Source organism: Cetorhinus maximus, chromosome 2, assembly GCF_964194155.1.
Source record: "Cetorhinus maximus chromosome 2, sCetMax3.hap1.1, whole genome shotgun sequence".
NCBI classification, from domain to species: Eukaryota; Metazoa; Chordata; class Chondrichthyes; order Lamniformes; family Cetorhinidae; genus Cetorhinus; species Cetorhinus maximus.
In genome coordinates, this window is record NC_135880.1 from 214,530,902 (window position 1) to 214,548,904 (window position 18,003).

The following is an 18,003-nucleotide window of genomic DNA, read 5'->3' on the forward strand; positions in this document are numbered from 1 at the left end:
TTTGCATTATCAGTTCATCTGTTTTGTTTTGAATGTACATGCACTCAGATACAGAGCTGTTAGCTTTGTCCTTTTCTTATTTTTGTAACCTCTTGACTTACCTGTTGATTTACTCTTAGAATTCTACTCTCAATCCCTTCTTGTCACAGTCCATTTACCATTTCCCATTTAAACACCTTTCTCTTTTTGCCTTGTCTCTACTCTTTGTTTTACCACACCTTCGCAAATTTGATCCCTTACCCCTGCTATTTAGTTTTAAACCCTCGTTACTTCCCTAGTTATGCGGTTCACTAGAATACCAGTCCCAGCATGGTTCAAATGTAGACCATCCCAATGGTACAGCCCCACTTTTCCCAGTACTGATGCCAGTGTCCCACAAGCAAGAATCCACTTCTCCCACACCAGCCTCTGAGCCACACATTTATCTCTCTAATCTTATTTGTCCTATGCCAATTTGCACGTGGCTCAGGTAATAATCCAGAGATTATGACCTTTGAGGTTCTGAATCTGAACTTGGTGTTTAGTTCCTCATACTGACTATGCAGAAACTCTTTCCTTGTCCTGCCTAAGCCATTGGTGGCTACAGGGACCACGACAACTGAATCCTCCCCCTCCCACTGCAAGTTCCTCTCCAGCTCTGAGGCTATCCAACACAGCCTTCTGGACTCTCACTTTTTGCTGCAGAGAACAGTGTCAATCCCCGTCACTATCCTATCTCCTACTACCACTACATTCCTTTTTGCTCCTCCCACTTGAATAGCTTCCTGTTCCACAGTGCCTGGGTCAGTGAGCTCATCCACTCTACAGCCCCCATTCTCACCCAAGCAGGCTGAGAGAACGTAAAACCTGCTGGACAATTGCAAAGGCTGAAGCTCCTGCACTCCTGCCCTCGGGGTCCTCTTAGCTGTCTCACTTGCAGTCACACTCTCCTGTTCCTGACCACTGGCCAAATCAGAAGACCCTATCCTAAGTGGTGTGACTGCCTTCTGGTACAAAGCATCTGAGTAACTCTCCCCATCCCTGTTGTGTCTCAGTGTCTGCAGCTCAGTTTCCAGCTCAATGACTCTGGACCAAAGCTCCTTGAGCCACAAAGACTACCTGCAGTGTTGCTCTGGATCACACTGGCATCCAAGAGCTCCCACATGCTGCAGCCGCGACACGTGTTAAGACTGGGCTAGGAGGATTATTTAGCCCTACTACACTGCAGGTCATATCATTCATTTAAAATTTTTAATCTTCTCACCAAAATGGCCAATTGTTTACATTCACTATTGGTACCCAGAATAAAATAGACTTTAACCAGGCTTTTTTCAATAAACTCAGAATGGTTGTTTATTACAAAACAAAACTTATTTTTTAACAAGTTGCAAGAACTGGTTAACACAAAATTTTATTCTGGAAGTATTAGTATCTAGCTCTTCTTATAAAAAAAAATCTACCAGCACGCACACACACAAATAAACAAAGAACAAACTGTTACAGTCTCTTTCTGCAGAGATGGGCTTTAGAGGATAGGCGTTATAGATTAAAGGATAAAGTTGGCAGGGTCTCGATGCTGTCAATCTGGAGTTCCCTCGTGTAAAGATAGTCCCAGTAGTTGTCTGGAGATTCTCACCAACAGAACTTTGGCGAGGAGAGAATATATATGGCTAGATCAATTCTTCCTGTCTCAGTTTTGCAGGTCCAAAAATGCCGACATGGTACACTCAGATGAGGATTATCTAACTACAGGTTGATAACCACACACTGGCCCTTAACTTCCGAACTCCCCAGCATCAGATTTGGGGGTGGGGGGGGTACCCTAAAGGTGCGCTGGGGAATCCCTCCAGGAAGTTCCCAAGCAAGGGTTTGCACGTAAATTGCCCAGAAGTGCACACTTCATCTGGACACTTGTGCTGCACTGAGAACTGTCCAAAAATGCGACTTAAATCGCAAACTTCAGACGGTTATACCGGGTTATACCAATAGTTCTCAGAAAAACCTCTGAGTAACAATTATAAAAACCCAGACTCACCGCGCGGGACTTCCACACACCCTCGACCCCCACCATCGGACTCCCACACCTACCCCAAGCTCTGTCACACCCCAGCACCCCACCGAACTCCGACACCTCCCGACCTCCAATTCACACTCACCCCCTCCGGATCTCAGAGCCCCACCCAAGACACCCCCAACCTTGGACCTCCACTCGACCTCAGACCCCTTATCGCCCGAACATTGAACCACCCCTACAACCCCCCTCCCCCTCCCCAGCCGGACCTTGGACCCCCCTAGACCTCAGATGCCGCAACCACTTGACCTCCCCGAACCTTGGGCCCCCCAACCACTCAACCCCTTGCCATACCTCAGACTCCCCCTTGACCTTGGACCCCACCCAACCCCAAAGCCCCTGTCGACCTCGAGCCCCCCAAATCCCCTGACCCCCCAAACCCACAACCCCCCAGGCCTCCAGCCGACACCCCAGCCAGTAGGTCTCCGACCAACCCCCCCGCTGGACCTCCAACCGCGTCCCCCAACCCAGACCACCCCCGGACACCCCCAACCCCCAAATCCTATCCTCTCACCTTGGATACTTACCATCCCCAGCCTGTCAATTTCCCTGGCCCATTAAACTTACCTGCTATACAGTAGCAAGAGCTGTAAAAAGGGGGCTTGGCCTCCTTGAATACACTAGACCTAGACTTCGCTGGGGCCTGTGAGGAGCCTTTCGATGCAAGCCCCAAGCAGCTACAGTGAACGGAAGTGGCAATGTAATTTTCAAGATCAGGTAACTAGGCATTTAGTTCTTCTAATTTCTGCAGGTCAGCACTTTCCAACGCTAGTCAGAAGTTACGGCCCACAGCTTCAAGTAAGGCAGCGAGAGAGAGACCCAGTTAGGATAGCCTGCCTTTCTCAGCTTATTCCCCCACAAGACTAAGTTCAAACCCACAGGTTCAAAACTTCGGTTTGCCTCTGCCATTTGATTTCCAGTAAAAACCTCCAGCCTTTATCTTCCAGTTTGTTTTCTCCCATTAATTAAAGTGGTTGCAGTCCAATACAAACAACCAACCCTTCCTCAAGTACCAGCAGGTCAGCTTATTTCTTGGAAGAGGCCTGCTTGTTTACAGTTACAAAGTGAACTTATCACCCCTTTTAATAAAAACTCCAGGTCAGCATCCAAATGTCCAGATAATGTCAGGCCCTTCCATATTTTAAAAGAAAAATTCAGTCTTGAAAGATATGATTCTAACACATGGATATTGGTTTTGACAGCCTGGGAAACTAGGGGAAATATTATATGGAACTCTTGTGTGTCAGCAAGCTGAAAGTAAATTCAGCAATGCATTGGAATTCAATTAGAACTCAAAAGATGATAATCCCTGTGAGGCTCTCCAATAATGTGTACAGCAATGCATATTATCACTTCTCAGAACTCCAGCTTTACCAACTTCCAATTGTCATAGCATTAACAAACTATGTTTAAGAGAGATATGTGATGGATATAGCACAGGTTAGCGTACCCTCCAGGGTACGCTATCCCCTTTTTAATTTTACTTCCCACGGGCATTTGTCAGGTAATTTTGCGACTCTCATGTGCACCCTTTTTGCCAATTCTCCTCTGAAGGTGTACCCTCTTAAGTGGACTGTTGTGCTACTGCAGGTCATTCTGTGTAGTTCTTGTCAGTTGAGTTATTGAGGCTCCTTTGAGATCTGGTGGCTCCAGGAGGATGAAACACCGTACTGTTTTATTTTTCCCAAGTGGGAACTTGCAGCACTCGATTCTTCAGCATTTTTCTTTGAATTTAGGAATAGTCCTTTCTTTTAGGCAGTTGCTTGGGTCAAGGATGACTTGCTTCCACTTCCGATCGATGAGTTCTAAGATGGTTGATAAGTCCAATGCATGATCTGCAAATGCTGCCGCATGCACGGCAGGCGGTGCTGGAAGAGTTGGGTGGATGGGTTGTTTGGAGGTTTGTGCACTCCCTCTAACTCTGCGTGTTCCTGATAAAGTTCCCAATGAAGCCTCTTGGTGTGTTTGGTCGCTTCCCAAATGAGCCTTCTTCATTTTGCTTGGTCACAAGCCAGGGACTCCGATAAGTCAGCAGGGATATTTGACCTCATCAGGGATGCTTTGAGAAGATCCCTCAAGCATTTCTACTATCCTCCCGGGAATCTCCTGCTATGACCAAGTTCTAAGTAGAGCAGTTGCTTCTGAGGTTTGGTGTCAGGCAAACGAACAACATATCCCACCCAGTGCAGCTGGTTCTGAGTGGTTAGCGCCTTGCTGCTGAGCAAGTTGGCTTGGGAGAGGGCGCTGCTGTTGGACTGCCTTTCTTGCCACCCGATTTGGAGGGTCTTGCGAGTGGTGGAATAGTGAGACATGGCAGGCAATTGTGAATCCCTAACCCCATAGTGAGTTCCTGATTTTAGCCAGACTGTCAGTGAAGTTGTTTGCTCAGCAAGAAAGTCAGCCCACCCTAGTCTCACACACTTCCTCGCCAAGGCTTCAAAACAGAATAAAGCCTGGGGACATATGGATTAGCGATCCAAACTATGCATGTTCAAATCCTACTCTTTGAATTCAGTTTAAAAATAACTGAAAATCAAAATATGGTACCTATAAAACTGGCAAAGTTGCTTTATTGTTGTAAAAGTCCATTAGTAGCATGGCATAGGGATAGAAACCTGCCATTCCTTACCTGGCCTGGCTAATATGTGATGATATATCCTACACCATCATGTGAGACTATTAACTGCCATCTGAAATGGCCTGGTAAGCCACTCAGTTGTGTCAAACCACTATCATTCATTCAAAAAAGGTTTACCACCATCACCCACTATCACCACCACCTCAGGGTAAGTAGAACTGGGCAATAAGTGCTGGCCTTTCCCACGACAAGCGGGAATATAAGAAGGGAAAAGAAGCTGCTTGTTGGGAAATACTCCAGTGAAATGGGAAATTTTACCAATTCATTGTTAGTCAGCAGGAAGTCTTGTCTATGCTTTTCTAATGAGAGAAGTAATATCCTTCAAACAACATTGATCTAAAGTAATCTGCACATGTTGTAAGAATCTAATCTCTTTTGGACAAAAGAGGTAACTTGCAGCAATATAATTAGCTCTTTCTGACTGCTCTAAAATAATTCCAAAAATAAATTATAAACCCAAATGGGTTTCTGATCAGAGGAAGAACTTTGCAGATCATGCCGAGTTAAATTAAATGTGTGCTTAACTATGTCCAAAGGCACGGAATTTGTATTCAAGTCAGTGGAGATTTATTACAGATGGTTTCAATTAAATCCAAATATATCACACTTGGGCTTGTGAAAATCATTAACAAAATATAAAAAAAAACTATTAAACACTAGATGTAGTAAATCTTGGGCATATTTAATACAAATTATTGCAATTTAAATCTGATCTCAAAGATATATTTAATTCTGTTCCTGCCAACAAAAAGTATTGAAGATTACTTAATACCATTTATAGTAAAAGTACATAAGGTATAAACTTTTTAAAGCAGTCTTCAACCATTTAGAGATGACTTGAATGAGAAGTCCAGATATCTCTGTGGAGCTAATTAATAGAAGTGGTGTTACCTTGTTATACAGGATCCCAATCCTTTAAATAACAAGCATGTTTTTTTGAAAGCAAAACAAGCATGTTTTTTTTTGCTGGGTTTCAACATAATACAATATTTCTACATGGCGTGAGTTAGAATGTTAGCCTTTCATTTCTTGGGCATTGCCGTAAATTGAACTAAGACAGCTAGGGTGAAGCCTCTCACTAACACCAGCTATAAGAACCCTAAGTGAAATGTGGTTGGACATTTCTTAATTCCATTGGCGCAGCGATGAGTCCACACAATAATCCCAATGAAAGGTGGCTGATGTGAGGATAGGAAATGCCACATTCCTGCAGAATGTCACCTGTGGTGAGATGTTGCCTGACTGTGATGTTTTACACAGTGGAATAGCATGCGTTGGAAGTCCTAATCACATTGGCTGCATCTCACAGTTCTTGCTGCTTCGATGTTATTGCCGAGCTTTAATGAGGATTTACTAATACCGTGCTTTCTAGCATTATTGATCCTTGATGAGGATTTGTTTCCCTATTACAGACTTGAGATAGTCAGTGTAGTTTAACTCCAAACAATGTATTAAGAACTACTTACAAAGACCTCATGATAAACAAAGGTATTCAGGACACAGTCTATTCTGTGCCTATCTCTCTTGCAGCCTCTCGGTCATCTGACTGCTGATGTTACTCTTACATCATTAATATCATCATGGTCACATTAACATATCTATTAACACATTACTCCACATCTTCACCACATGCACACACACCCCCTCCCCCAAGTATAATCTCAAACTGTTACATTAAACTATTTGCGTCACATTTTCCAGCATCTGTAAACCTCCTATACAACTCCCACCCTTCCAACCCGCACCCTCCCGCCATGTCACGATCACTAAAAGCTTCAATCTCAAACAATGTTCTCAGCTCTCTTGGAGGACGCTGTGGACATTGGCATTCCCTTGTCTTTTTCCTGGAAGACAAACACATTGGCAAAGTGGGATAGCAGCTTCTGACAACTGCTAGTAAATGGGTTGTGATCATTATGATAACTTGACTGTAAGGGTTGTGAAACCCATTCAATGAAAGACTGATTCAAGAGAGAAAACTTCAGGACATGGATCATCACACTCTCTTGAATAGGAAGAAGACAAACCTACATTCTCTCTGGAATCTTCTGCTTCCTCTTTGCACACTGGGGAAATGACTGAGAAGATGAAGCATTTTCAACTTCAACAAAGAATTTCACAGCTGTATCGTTCACTGTTGCATGGACAATGAAAGAAATATTCAATACATGAGATTCGAATAAAGGTGAAAGATGAGAACAAGAATGACAAGCCCTTTGAAGACATTGCAGGAAATGAAGAAAATACAACTTCCCTACTACTCTTAGGCTACTACTTGCACTTTCAGTAGGTAGTGGTAACATTCCCAGGCTGTTTCAACATGAGGCTGCTCCGCTGTAGGCAATGGGATGACGGTGTCAGTATCAGAAGGTAGGACTACACCATCTTCAACAATGGAATGAAGCTACAGACCAGGATCTAGATGAAATTCCTGTGTAGGGGTCTTCAGCTATAGAAGCTCTGTAGTTTTGATCTCTGTTTCTGCACTGAAGGACGATTTCAGTATAAGCATAACTTGTTGTCGAGATTCAAGTGTGTGCTGCAGTTCACTTTCAGACAAACTAGTAAGCTCTGCATTTCCTCTTTTGAGTCGGTTTGATCCGACTTTTAATTAAGCATTTCTTTCTGAGCTCGCTGTGGTCAACCAGCAATTCACAATGCATCTCATTGGCGGGGTCAATGGGACAAGTGGACGAATTCAGCTCTTCCGTACTCTCTTCAACCAATAGCTGTGACTCCTCAAAAAAGACAAAAGAAATTTCAGCTCTATTGGCAGTAGAGTCAGAGTGCAATGAGATTTTGGGCCTTGTCTTCCATTGGATCATCTGCTTTTGCAATGGCCTCTATCTCATGAACTTTTTCAGGAAAGAGTCAACCAAGGTCTAGAAGCTCCTCAGGCAGGTGATCACTGTCTTTTCCGCTGCCTGCTATTTCTGTATGTCCTAGCCCACCTATGAAAAGAAGTGAGATCCTCAATCTCCTCCTGTGATCCAGTGGATAGTGCTTCTACAAGAAAGAGTGACTCACTCCATAATGACTTAACTTCAAGTGCAGCTGCTGAATCACAATCTGGCTGCCCTCTAACCAACGTTGGAAATTCCTCCTTGAGTGATACTTCACTGTCCTCTACTGATAGCTCATGGAGCTTCTTTTTTTTATTCATTCATGGGATGTGAGCATTGCTGGCTGGGCCAGCATCTATTGCCCATCCCTAATTGCCCTTGAGAAGGTGATGGTGAGCTGCCTTCTTGAACCCCTGCAGTCCACATGGTATAGGTACACCCACAGTGCTGTTAGGGAGACAGTTCCAGGATTTTGACCCAGCGACAGTGAAGGAACGGTGATATATTTCCAAGTCAAGATGGTACGTGACTTGGAGGGGAACCTCCAGGTGGTTGTGTTCCAATCTACCTACTGCTCTTGTCCATCTACTTGGTAATGGTTATGGGTATGGAAGGTGCTGTCTAAGGAGCCTTGGTTAATTGCTACAGTGCCTCTTGTAGATGGTACACACTGCTGCCACTGTGCGTCAGTGGTGGACGGAATGAATGTTTGTGAATGGGGTGCCAATAAAGTGGGCTGTATTGTCCTGGATGGTGTCAAGGATGTTGATAGTGGGGGATTCAGTGATGGTAATGCCACTAAATGTCATGGGGCAATGGTTAGATTCTCTCTTGTTGGAGATGGTCATTGCCTGGCATTTGTGTGGCACGAATGTTACTTGCCACTTGTCAGCCCAAGCCTGGATATTGTCCAGGTCTTCCTGCATTTGGATATGGACTGCTTCAGTATCTGAAGAGTCACAAATGGTGCTAGACATTTGTTCAATCAACAGCGAACATCCCCACTTCTGACTTTATGATGGAAGGAAGGTAATTGATGAAGCAACTGAAGATGGTTGGGCCAAGGACACTACCCTGAGGAACTCCTGCAGCGATATCCTGGAACTGAGATGACTGACCTCCAACAACCACAACCACAGCCATCTTCCTTTGTGTTAGATATGACTCCAACCTGTGGAGAATTTTCCCCCGATCCCCATTGACTCCAGTTTTGCTAGGGCTCCTTGATGGCCACACTCGGTCAAATGGGGCCTTGATGTCAAGGGCAGTCACTTTCACCTCATCTCTGGACTTCAGCTCTTTTGTCCATGTTTGAACCAAGGCTGTAATGATATCAGGAGCTGAGTGGCACTGACGGAACCCAAACTGGGTATCAGTGAGCAGGTTATTGCTAAGCAAGTGCCGCTTGATAGCATTGTTGATGACCCCCTTCCATTACTTTACTGATGATGGAGAGTAGATTGATGGCGCGGTAAATGGCCGGGTTGGATTTGTCCTGCTTTTTGTGTACAGGACATACCTGGGCAATATTCCACATAGCCGGGTAGATGCCAGCTTAGTAGCTGTACTGGAAATGCTTGGCTAGGGGCACGGCAAGTTCTGGAGCACAAGTCTTCAGTACTATTGCTGGAATGTTGTCAGGGCCCAAATGCTTGGCTAGGGGCACGGCAAGTTCTGGAGCACAAGTCTTCAGTACTATTGCTGGAATGTTGTCAGGGCCCATACCCTTTGCACTATCCAGTGCCTTTAGCCATTTCTTGATATCATATGGAGTGAATCAAATTGGCTGAAGACTGGCATCTGTGATGCTGGGGACCCATGGAGGAGGCTGAGATGGATCATCTACTCGGCACTTCTGGTTGAAGATTGTTGCAAATGCTTCAGCCTTATCTTTTACATTGATGTGCTGGGCTCCTCCATCATTGAGGACGGGGATATTTGTGAGGCCTCTTCTTCCAGTTAGTTGTTTAATTGTCCACCACAATTCATGACTAAATGTGGCAGGACTGAAGAGCTTAGATCTGATCTGTTTGTTGTGGGATCGCTTGGCACTGTCTGTCACTTGCTGCTCATGCTGTTTGGCACACGAGTAGTCCTGTGTTATAGCTTCACCAAGTTGACACCTCATTTTTAGGTATGCCTGGTGCTGCTCCTGGCATGCCCTCCCGCACTTTTCATTGAACCAGGGTTGATCCCTTGGCTCGGTTGTAATGGTAGACTGGGGAATATGCCGGTCCATACGTTTACAGATTGTGGTTGAGTACAATTCTGCTGCTACTGATGGCCCACAGCACCTCATGATTGCCCAGCCTTGAGTTGCTAAATCTATTTGAAATCTATCCCATTTAGCACAGTGGGAGTGCCTCACAACACGGTGGAGGGTATCCTCAGTATGAAGTCGGGACCTCGTCTCCACAATGACTGTGCGGTGGTCACTCCTACCAATGCTGTCATGGACAGATGCATCTGCGGCAGGCAGGTTGGTGAGGATGAGGTCAAGTATGTTTTTCCCTCTTGTTGGATTCCTCACAACCTGCTGCAGACCCAGTCTAGCAGTTACGTCATTTAGGATTTGGCCAGCTTGGTCTGTGGCGGTGCTATCAAGCCATCTTGATGATGGACATTGAAGTCCCCCGCCCAGACTACATTCTGTGCTGTTGCCACCCTCGGTGATTCCTCTAAGTGGTGTTCAACATGGAGGAGCACTGATTCATCAACTGAAAGTACACATGGTAATCAGCAGGAAGTTTCCTTGCCTATGTTTGACCTGATCCCATGAGACCTCATGGGGTCCGGAATTGATGTTCAGGACTCCCAGAGCAAATCCCTCCAACTGTATACCACTGTGCCGCCACCTCTGCTGTGCCTGTCCTGTCGGTGGGAGAGTACATACCCAGGAATCGTGATGGTAGTGTCTGGGACATTGTCTGTCAGGTATCCCTCTGTGAGTATGACTATATCAAGCTGCTGATTGACTAGTCTGTGAGATAGCTCTCCCAATTTTGGCACAAGCTGCCAGACATTAATAAGGAAGATTTTGCAGTGTCGACAGGGCTGAGTTGCTGTTGTCATTTCCGGTGCCTAGGTCCATCTGGTTTCATTTCTCACAGGCTTTTTCACAGTGGCTTACTAGATCATTTCAGAGGGCATTTAAGAGTCAACCACTGTGGATCTGGAGTCACATGTAGGCCTGAGATTTCCTTCTCTGAATGGTATTAGTGAATCAAATCGGTTTTTATGACAATCGACAATAGTTTCATGGTCATCACTATGGTCATGGTCATCTCATTTAATTCCAGATTTTTATTAAATTCAAATTCCTTCATTTGCCATGGTGGGATTGGAACCTGGGTCCCCAGAGTATTACCCTGGGTCTCTGGATTACTAGTCCAGTGACAATGCCCCTACACCACCGCCTCCCCTATGTCTGCACAAGATCAAGTCTTTAAAATGCTGACCTGCTGAGCAGGGAAATTGGCTGTTTTGGAAAATATATATCATCTTCATGTCTAAGGGTGGTGGTGAACTAATCTTTAACTTTGAGATCTGTGCCTCTAGGCTCTTGTAGCTTTAAGCCAGATGATTGGATTTTTACTTCTTTAAGCCAATTTTGAAGCCAGTCCAATCTGTCCGATACCATAGAGATTCCTGCTCTGGTCTCAAGGTTAAATTCAGTTCTGTAGCCTTGAACTCCAAACTCTGCAGACCAGAACTGTTTATCAGCTTCTTTGGTCTCCTAGGGATTTATCAGTTGGAAAGGTGTGCCTTCTCTTTCTTGGTCCTCAAACTGGGTCGGAACATTTTCTAGCTTTCTTCCTTTAAATTCTTTTTTTTATTTACAAAACTGTTTTAAATGACCAATCGTGCCCCAGAGATAGCATTGAGCTATCTGCCGGGCAGTCTTCACAGTGGTGTTGTCTATTGATGCCGCATCTGGAACACTTGAACATAGATGTAGGGATTCTCCCCACCCCTTCAGTGGTTTTGGCAGGCTTTTTCACAGGGTTTTCGATGGGTGAAGCTCCCGACCTTATGCCCATGTACTGGACCAACCCCTCCCGAGGCCTGATATTTCCCTGAATTGCACCCCAATTTTGGTGTCACAACTGGGCCTGCCTCGTGATCTGTTCAGCCTTCTTTAGGGTAAAATTCTGCGCATTGCAAAAAAATCCAACAGCACATAATCGAGCATGCCCACAATGATGCAGTTGGGAATGAATTTGTTTTTTTAATGTTCCACAGCCACAGGTACCTGCCAGCCAATGTAATCATTAATGAGGGAACCGATGGATTCCCCTGTCCTTTGGCTCCTCTGATTGAACTTTGCTCTTTCTATAACCAAATTAATCTTGGGGCTGAAGTATTTATCAAAGGCCTCCATAACCTCGTCATACAATGCCAAGGCTTCCTTGCTACCTTGTCGTGTGAGGACATCATTAGCTATGACCCCATAGCATATAAAAGTGTATAGACCTGGTGTTTCTGAGTTGTCCCTTGTAAACCCGAAGCTGTTCAGTACCTTTTGAACTGTCTCTTCCAGAGTCCTTGCTGTGGATCCTCAAGCTGTTGGAAAGGCTATGGAAGGGGTAGTGGCTGCTCACTGGCTATCGACATTATGTGTCTCTCACTGGCCCCTCACAGAGGCACTCTATGGTTTTGGTCTTTGTCACTGTGAAGTCAATTCATTCACTGGTCATCACTCATTGGTCACCGATCTATGGCCGCAGTTTGCTGGGCTGTGGCCTCCAGCGCTGCCATCATGTTTCGATGTTGTTGCCAAACTTAAGTGAGGTTTTACTAATACCATGCTTTCTAGTCTTGCTGAACCCTGATGAGGCTTTGCTTCCCTAAGACAGACATGAGATGGTCACTGTTGTTTAACTCCAAACAATTTATTAAGAGCTATTTATAAAGACCTCAGGGTAAGCACATGGTATTCAGGACACAGACTATTCTGCACCTGGCTCTCTAGGAGCCTCTTGGTCATCTGACTGCTGGTGTCGCTCTTATATCATTCATATCATCATGGTCTCATTAACATATCCATTATCCCATTACTCCATACTTGTTAGCATTGAAAAAATAAACAACCATATTTGAAGATCTGTCATCAGATGTGAGGAGATTTCATAGATATCAATAAAAGGGAACAAAGGGTTTGCATATATGTTGTGTTTTTTTTTTATGCGTTTGCATGGTCCCAAAACACATTATATTTCCAGTCCATGCCGCACTTGCTCTGTAGGCAAGCACAACATCCTCATCCCAGCACCTTCAATTCACCAAGGTTCGAATACTAATACTTTCTTCCCCACCTAGTTGTTGCTCCTTGGAGACGTCAGCTCCAACATTCTGATTTGTAGCACCTGTAGTTTTGTCACTGTGACTGCTCTTTTTGTAGTATTCAATGGTTTAATTGATCTGTGTTTGATTATATTAGTCTAATCACTGATCCATGTCCACCATGCTTAATTGCTTAAGACTGGGTGGAGCCTCTGAAAGAAAGATAAACAGAAGCTTCCAGAGAAAGACCTGTGAAGGCTGAGCGCTGGACACATGTGGAGATATCTCGTAATTGAAGCGATATTTTAAAGCACTGTGGACTTAGAACCAGTGTCACCTTTGCATTGTTTTATCTATCCAATTTACCTCGGAGCAAACTGGTGAATACACAACAGTTTTGATACCAAAACGGTGTCCACACTGGGCTTGCACAATTGCAGTGCGGTCTGCACTGGATTCCATTTTGGGAAGGTCAGTAGCACAGGCACCAGCAATGTTTGCTGTCAATGTGCAGAGTGTAGGAAAGATCATGACATCAGTCAATTTGGGACACTGATATTAACACTGCCTTTGTCAACCCTGTTGCTCCAGCTAACACCCTGTCTCAAACACTCACAGCTAAATGCGTGTTTAGCAGCAGGAAGGGCCCTTCACCAGTGCTAGTTAATGGGACCATCAACCTCCTTCAGGTTAGTGGCTAGTTAATCTTGATTGGCCCTGAGCTTGTGGAAGTGCTTAGTGATTTTCAGTTTGTTAAAGTTGGTGAGGTCAACAGGGAGTGATGCTGCACATGGAGACAGAGAGGGTTGTGAGTCTTTGGAACGCTCTTCCTCAAAAGGCAATGGAAGTGGAGTCTTTGAATATTTTTAAGGCAGAGCTAGATAGATTCTTGTTTAACAAAGGTGCGAAAGGTTAACGGGGGTGGGCAAGAATGCGAGGTTGAGATTACATTCAGATCAGCCATGATCTTATTGAATGGCGGAGCAGGCTTGAGGGGCCTGAGTGGCCTATTCCTGCTCCTAAGTTGTACGTTTGTGTGTTTGTATGCTCTCCGGGGGGGGCTGCCACTTGTACCACCCTTTCTCCCTGCCCTGCCACTCATGCTCAGTGACTCACCACATACAATCCTGCCTCTAAGCTACCACCTGAAGTTTACACAGTGCCAGTATCTGATCTGGTGACTGCAGGTTTGAGATCAAGTGACGATGATTCTTCATCAGTGACCTGTTCCTCGTTCATTTCTTGTTCACCAGGTGGCAGTTCTGCAGTTTCTGAAAGGAGAAATGCAGAAGGGTTGGGTTGCAATTGAGCGAAGGCGAGGAGTCAAAGCATAAGATGAAAGCTTATACTATCTGCAGCTTGCATATCGGAAGACATTGTTCATTGAGGGAAAAGTAGGAGGTAAGAATGTTGATTAGGTAGGAATTCATTATCTATGGCATGGCTGCACCAATAATTGCCAACACTGTTGCCTCCATCGGTGTGAGGGCATGCATCTATGCCTGTCCCTGCTGGTTAGATGCAGCTACCTACAGTTATCCACCATCCATTCCTGTAAAAGACAGTGTCCATGAATGTGTTGTGATGTGTTTGGTGATGTGTCTGTCATAGTTGAATCGTTGGAAGTTTGTGCAAACTGAGAAATGTGTGTGAGGCTTGCAATAATGCTGTGTGTGAGGATGAGGTGAAGCCATAATTGTTTGTGTTTTTCTTGTTTGAGACTGCTGGTATGGAGCGAAGATGGGTCATTGGATTATGTAGTGTGAGAGACTAGTGGTTCAATTGTAAGGATATAACATTTGCAGATGCTTTTACTGAACTTGACCACTCGTGTGAGATCATTAAAGCTTTTTGCGGCACTACATCCAGGTTCTCAGGGCTAAACTGCTCACATCGGCTGTGATGGCCATCTGCTCTGACTACCTTCTCAGTGTCTGTCTGCAGGGCCCCCTTGTGTGATGAGGATCTCTCTCCTCATGTCCGACTCTTCTACCAAGTCCTCGAGTGCTGCATCAGAGATCTTTGCAGCATGTTGCACCATATTCACTCTTGTGGGCCAGTCAGCCTTCCCCAAAAACGTCCAGCCTCTGCAGCCAGAATACAACTCCCCCTTTTAGAAATGCAGGCTAGTCTTGTACAAACCCAGGGCTTTGAGGAATGCAGCCACTCAACAGCACTCTACTTAAATTAGAAGGCAGCACAAAGTTTGTGCATTGTTTGAATGAGCAGGGGTTAATCATGCATCCTCATTCTTGCAATTGAGGGAAGGCCAGGGGTCAAAGCATAAAGTGTAAGCTCCATCTAAACATTGAAATGGCTGAAGGCATAATCTTTGGTACCTGCCACAAGTTTGTACACTCTCCACCAACACCATCCATTGCCTACCCCTGGTAACTATCTCCAAACCAACTTACCGCTCGCATCCTCCATCGCCTGCTCATTCCCCCAGCTACATTAATAATCTAGTTTTTTTTAATCAAAGGCTGCCTTCTCCCGCCTCCTGTAACACTGCCTGCCTCAACCTGTTGTCATATGTGTTTAAGGGACAGGAGCATGACATCACAAGAAAGGAAATGTGTCACATGTTCCAGATTTAGTTTTCCTTTTGCTTTCAGCATAGAACACACACACACACACAGCTCTGATGTCTTCAGGCAGCCTATCCATGTATATCTGTTCACATGTGCCTAGAATTAATAAATGAACCCACAACGTGTTTACCCAATCCCTTATGAGTGATTGATGCTTTTTATATCATTATAAAAACATGATGCAGCCTGTCATCACTGAACAATTTTCATGTCTTAATCATTTTCAGATTGATGTAATACTTTTCTGGTTAGCCTCCTAGTCTCTAGCTTCCATAAAATTCAGTTGGTTACATTTGTACTGACCATATGACCATACCCTCAGCCATTAGCCCTGATCTCCATTAATCCCAAAATGCCTCAAAGTGTAAATGCAGTTCTTTTATGTTTAAATCCCTCTATGGGTTTTTCACCTCCCAGGCACTGTCACCACCATCATCCCCTCAACACCAACCTCCTCCCATACAACCCAGTCCTTTAACCACCCGAAATCTGTGCTCCTCCAATTCTGGTCTCGCGAATGATGCAGAGTGGCAGCAATGTGTACCATCCACAGGATGCAATGTGGGAACTCACCAAGGCTCCTTAGACATCATCTTCCAAACATATGACCACTACCATCTAGAAGGACGAGGGCAGTAGGCACATGGGAACACCACTGTCTGGAAGATCCCCTCCAAGCCATTCACCATCCTGACTTTAAAATATATCGCCGTTCCTTCACTGTCGCTGGATCAAAATGCTGGAATCCCTCCCTAACAGCACTGTGGGTGGACCTACACCACATGGACTGCAGCGGTTCAAGAAGGCAGCTCTCCAACACCTTCTTAAGGGCAGTTAGGGATGGGCGATAAATGCTGGCTTAGCCAGCGACACCCACATCCCATGAATGAATTATAAAAATTTGCAATTTTAATTGCTCTATGTGTGGTGGCTGTGACTTCAGTTGCCTCAGCCTTATGTTCTGAAATTCCCTCCCTAAGTCTCTCTCCCTCTCCTCCTCAACATCCACCTTTCTGGGTGAAACCTTCCTAATCTTTCCTTTTTAAGCTCAGCATCCACTTTCCTTACAATGCCTTGGGACATTGCTCTGTGTTAATGGTACTATGTAAATGCAGCTTGTTAATAGTGATAGTGGTAGCGGAGGATCTGAACTGGCTCAATGGACCCTCAGTTTAATGGCCCATTCAGAAAACAGCACTTCTGACAAAGTAGCAGTCCCATAGTATCACATTGAAGTGACAGTCAAAATTCATCAAGTCTTGGAGTGGGGCATCTGCCCACAATCTTTTGACTCAGACGTAAGAGTGACAAGCTGACACCTACTGCCTTTGGTCAGGAAATGTCCTGTGAATGTATTATTCCACTTGTCAGTAACACAGCTGCTTAAAGCGAAGGAATCTGAATTAGCACATTGCATATTCTCAATGCACAAACAGTGCATGTGGATAACATAGCATAGCTGTGAGACTATTTACCTGAACCTGTATGAAAAGCACGAACATTTCAGAGTCAAGTATTCTTGACAATACTGATCACAAAACCTTTAGCATGCCACCTACATTGTGACATTCAAAAGTTAAAGGCATATTTCTTCAGTGATATCATTCCCACTATGTAGAACAGATGAGAGCTGACACAATGTCAATAATATTAAATGAATTATCAGCACAGGAAGGGTTAAATAATGAGAAGCTGTGCCTATTGGCTGTCCTTATTACTCACCTTCACCTGTTTATCTTTCCTCCAATATCACACTGACGGCCAGAAGCATGTTTTCCCTTGTTACTAGATAATAAACTTAGCCACCTGCTGCTGTTGTCTTTGTTAATTTGCTTCGCACATTTCCAAGGAGTACAAGCTATTATCTGTCCCCCAGATAATGTGCAACACTGTTAAATACAATATGGCGCCTTTGGCAGCAGTACTGAAAAGCAATTCGAACATTCCTAACACGCAAAAACCCAGATGGGGCGGTCACATCAGTCATTTAACAGTCTGCAGCAAAGACTCTCCATGTGGAAGGGTAGGATTTTGTTTTGTTTCCACAATGGAGGTCAAAAAATCCTTCTAAATACTTCCGTGTTACTGCTTCCACCTCCAAAGGTTTACCACACATTCCAAACCATCCAACAATATATACAGTGGTCGATATAATCGCACTTTATGAGGTTGGAATTTGAGGTTGAAAATCATTTTAAATTATTGCTCAAAGTAAGATTTTTGGATCCACTAGAACAATGGTTCCTGAGTGTTTAAGTTATTCACACTGAGGTCTGTTCAGCAAGGGCTTGAGATTGAGACGTCTGTCATGCTGGCTGTTTAATACAATTGTCTGCAGCTCCTGTTGTTTTGGTAGAGGTGTTAACATGTTTGAAATTCTTGTCTTCATTATTTATTTTAAACAAGTTTAGAAGTCATTTACTTGTTGACCTAATAAGTATTAAACGACACCTTTAAAATTTTGTAAATCTAACATGTACTCCTTTCCAAAAAAAACTCGCATGAATTCAAAATTAATGGGGTTAACACCATAAAAATCCTAGAGGAAATTAATTTTCCCAATAGATTAGAATGGAATTTACTCACCCCTGAGAATCT